This window comes from Macrobrachium nipponense, chromosome 1 (assembly GCF_015104395.2).
Source record: "Macrobrachium nipponense isolate FS-2020 chromosome 1, ASM1510439v2, whole genome shotgun sequence".
NCBI classification, from domain to species: domain Eukaryota; kingdom Metazoa; phylum Arthropoda; class Malacostraca; order Decapoda; family Palaemonidae; genus Macrobrachium; species Macrobrachium nipponense.
In genome coordinates, this window is record NC_087200.1 from 207,413,344 (window position 1) to 207,418,574 (window position 5,231).

A 5,231-nucleotide genomic window follows, 5' to 3' on the forward strand; every position below is an offset into this window, starting at 1 on the left:
TCAATCTTCATCTACGAGTTCTCGCCCGCAGACTTTTTTTTTCTCGATTTGTTGCCAATCGCTTTTTCTTGCAGGAATTCTCCGTATAATATCTTTATCAAATTATCTGCTACTTATATTATCTTTTTTGTGGGATTTTCCTATTATTTGCAACACATTTTTATTTTATATTGAATATGCGTTTGCGCAGTGGACGTTCGTATCTGATACAGTGCTAGTGAAACAGGAATCGTATCAGTCAGAAAAAACACGCATACAAGAGGAACACCTATAAAACCAAAAATCCAGTAGTAAAATTAACTTGGTTCAGGACACTAATTTTTCCTGTTCAAGGTCCTGGAGGTAAATATAGTTAAGGGTTTTTCGAGTTCTACGCGTATCCAAGCTTCTATGGCTCAGCCTAGTGTTGTAGAATGGGAGGCAGTAATTGCTGACCGGTTAAATGAACATCAGGAAAAACTTACGTAACTCCACGTGGGTTACAAGATCCAATATCACGGCAAATGTTTTCATACACTTGATATATTTTAATCTGTCTAAATGTACTGACCTTGATCCTTGCTTACTCAAGCTTTTGCAAAAAATGAGGATAAGCCACAACAAGTAGATGAAGTTAATCATAATCAAACAGCAGGGATGACTTGTTACAATTGCAATAGGCCAGGTCACGTAACGTCAGACTGTCGGACGCGTTTTTGTTCAATTCATAACACCGTACCACCACATTCTTATAATCCTTGCTACTCACGGAATCAACGGCAGAATCCTAATAACATGCAAACAGTTGCCTATGTAAACAAAAAGGAAGGTCCTCAGTACTTTAAAAAGAAACAAGCAAACGGCAATGCTGCTCAACAGCAGAAACAAACAAATCGTGCTTCAGGTACCTCTGTTCCTGGGCCGTCTAGCCAGAACTTGCAAGGACAAGCGAATTTTCAAGGTGTGCTAAACAAAGCAAACCCACCACGTAGTTCGCTCCAAGGTGGGGGGGGAGAGGACGATGTTGGGTCATCAATATCAACATCTTTTGTATCAAATAATCAGTTTAATCATTTATCAGATCATTGTGAGGCAATCGATTTTCCTATGAAACACACGGCCGAATCCAAAAAATCGGTGCAGGTTCCCGTAGATTTGCAACAAATTCATGCAATTATTAGTCAAGACGAGTTACGACCAACCTTACATGCAGTAAATTTGGACCATAAGTCAGTTTACTTTGTTCTTTGATTCTGGTAGTCCACGTAATATCATGGATTAAGGACTCATCATTTACTCTTTTCAAACTTCCTATAGAGAAGTCCGGAATAAGACTCTCAGGCATAGGAAATAATGAATTAAACAATGTGGTAGGAGTAACTCATGTTCAGTACAAGGTCGGTAAGCGTACGTTTTTTTCCGATACCTTTATCGTTGTACAAAACATTAATAGTATTCCGCAGTATTATCGGATACCCGTCTATGCACTCAAAATATTACCTTAGCACCTGCAAAACACGGCGTGTATATCAAAGGAAAATTCTATAAGTCTTCTAATACCCTCAAATCAGTTTTAGATAATAAAGAGACAGACAGAGTAGTCACTTATATTGAAGAACCAATCACTTGTCTCATGAACCAAGAAATAATACATGAGACCCAACAGAACTCTCTCTCGCCCGTAATATCAGCTTGCACGCAAACTCTCGAGCCGAACGTAACTTCGAACATATTAGTGCGTGTAAAGAAAACCTTGCCAGGATCTGAAATGTTAATCCTTTCCGAAACTCTGAAAACACACGGATTATCCGTCACACAAGCCATTTATACAGTCGGCTCACAACAACAATGTCACATCGAAGTCTGTAATCATTTGAATACCACTTTAGTAATCCACAAAAATCAACATATCTTGGATGTGGAAGTTTTATAAACATCGCATTCTTACCGTAGCTGAGATAAATCACGCTCAATCAGTTGCGGATGAATTCCTTTTGCAATCTATAAAGAACAAAATCAATAAGGACATTCAAGAAGAAGAAATTCCAGCAGAAATTTTTGAATCTTTTAACTGAATATCATGATGTTTTTTTCCACTACGGATGGAACCTTAGGAAAAACGGATGTCATCGAGCATCAAATAAGACTCAAGGACAAACAGAAAGTAAAAATATGTACCTTCGTACCGACTTCCTATGAAATTTCAGAATGAGATAACTGAGGAAGTACCCGGTAAAAAATGCTAAAAGAAGGAGTCATTAGGAAATCAAACAGCCCTTATAATTTTCCGTTAATAGTAGTGCCGAAAAAGATCGAACTTGGCGATATGCGTCGATTTTCGTCGCTTAAATGAAGAAACAATCCCTGACCGATTCCCAGTACCATGTACTGACGATATTCTATCTCTACTAGGTCAGAACAAATATTTCACCCAGCTTGGACCTACTAAAGGCTTTCATCAGAATTCCGTTGGAAGAAGAGAATATCCCATACACTGCCTTCAGCACAGCCAAGGGACATTATGAATTTTTGCGTATGCCTTTTGGTTTACGTTGTGCTCCCATTAACTTTTACTAGAATGATAAACATTGTGTTTGGAGACATTGTTAGGAGATATCCTACATGCCTACATGGACGACCTAGTAATCTTTTCCAATACCTTAGAAGAACATCTACGTAAATTAGAGTTAGTGCTACAAAGACTAAGGCAGCATAATTTAAGGGTAAAGATAAGTAAGTTGTGAATTTTTTAAAACAGAACTAGTCTATTTAGGTTTCACGGTGTCTAGTGAAGGTCTTAAAGTAGTCCATGATAAGGTATCGGCTATCCGTAACTTCCCGATACCTACTAACGTCAAGGGAATACAGCAATTTTTAGGCTGTAGCGGATATTATAGGAGGTTCATTAGGAACTACTCCATCATAGCCGCTCCCCTAACCGATCTTATAAAAAAGGGCGTAGATTTTTTTCATATGGTCTGAAAAATCATCAACAGGCGTTCGATAAATTGAAAGATGAACTGTGTAGTTCTCCTATCTTGAAATTTCCTGACTTCGGTAAGGAATTCTTCATAGCAACAGACGCCTCAGACCTAGGAGTAGGTGGGGTATATTGCTTCAACAATATGATAAACAGTTTTTTCCTTATAGCTTTTTATTCACCGTAAACTGAGAACCTTCCAAAGTTTCCGAAAGGCAAATATGTCAGTGAATAGACAAGGAAGGGCTCGCTATTGTTAATTCACTCGTGCATTTTAAATTAAATTTATAATATACGTTATCCCGTCAAGGTTCTCACTGATCATAAAAGCCCCTAACCGACTTCTTTAAAGGCTTTAGTCACACCCTAAGCGAACTCGGGGTGGCACATGATCATCCAGGACTTTGGGCGCGAGGATCGGGTATTTACCTGGGAAAGCAAATATCATTGCTGACGACATTATCACGCAACCCCTCTTCATCTTGTACCGAGCCATTAGCTGAATTAATGATATCTCAACCTCCACGCCCATTGTTAAAGACTATATCTGAACAGGAAAGATCTGGGCTGGAGTGGCTGAACTATTACAGACGGAACAAAGAAAAGATCCGCAAATAGAAAAAATCATCATTGCGCTAAACGGAAATCCGAAGGAAAAGGAATATATAAAGTATAAGCAGCAGAATTATATCATCAAAGATATATCCTGTGTAGATCCGTGACGAGGAAACCCACAACACACCACAGTTGAATAACAACCAGGTGGTGGTATCTATCTCACTCATACCCACTTGTCGCTTAACAAAATGGTTTTGCATGAAAATCCACTGGGCATGGACACCCCGGGTTATTCCCTAATGTCACAGAAAGCCAAATCCTTATTTTATTGGCATACGATGCTTACAGATATAAAAAAAAGCCCACATAGCAAATTGTCGCACTTGTCAAGAATACAAAGGGCACACGAAGACACCTGTCAGCCTAGGGGCTTACCCGTGCCAAATCAACCCTTTGAAAGAGTACACTTAGATTTATTAACAGGGTTTTACGAGTCAGACAGAGGAAATAAGCACCTCCTAGTAATCATAGATGCCTTGACTCGATATACAGAACTGATAGCGCTTAAAACAAAAAACCGCAGTCGAGTGCGCTAGAAAGTTTTACAGATGCTACATTTGTAAACATGGAATTCTCCCACACACCATTATATCAGACTCGGGCGGGGGGAGTTCAATAATCATTCCTTAACCCCTTGTGCGAATTCCTTTGCATAAAGAAAATCAATACCATGATCTATCACCCAGTGGGCTAGTGGAAACGGGCAATCATAGGTCAGGTTTTAAACATTTTAAGGGTCACCTTAGGGGGGGGCAGACCCCAAACTGGACATTGCCATACCTGCGGTACTAAGCACACTTAATCACTCGTATCATGTGTCTATTAAAATGACACCGCACGAGCACTGTACGGTATCCCAGCTAGAACACCTTTCCATGTATTAACGCCTACACTAATTTATCAAATCCTCTAAAGGATGTTATGGATGCAAGCATAAGTCGATATAATATACTTCGTAAGAATCTAGAAGAAGCTCAAATTATCATGAAAAGGAATCATGATAAAATAGCTAAGCCAACTAGAACATATGCCGTGGGCGATCAGGTATACATACAAGTATATGTACGTAAAGGTTTAAATTATAAACTGACACCTAAGTTTGAAGGCCCGTTTAACATTTTAGAAACATTAACGGCCAATAGATTTAGGGTTCAAAATGTATCCAAACCCACTGATGTGAGAATAGTTCCATTGGCACCTATCAGAATCTAAAGAAAGGTAGATGGAGTGAGGGAAAAAATGGTTGTATTTATGAAACTTGTATAATAATTTATATATATATATATATATATATATATATATATATATATATATATATATATATATATATATATATATATATATTATATATATATATATTAATCATATTTGTATGTAAACCTATTCTTTTACACGAGTTATTACATATATTTTACTCATTGCAGGTTTTCAAAAATGAATCTGTTATTGTTAGGAGTGATATTGTGTGTTCAGACATCTTTGTTGTATGGAAAGAGCGCTAAGACGAAAGAAATAGAATTTAATCATGGCTCGATTATCGAGAGAACAGACGACATTTTTATAGTGTCAAGTAATATAGTCATAGAAGTGGATATGCAGGCCATATTTTTGCCTGAAGATGACGTCCTTAACTTAAAGAATGACCTGATGAGGT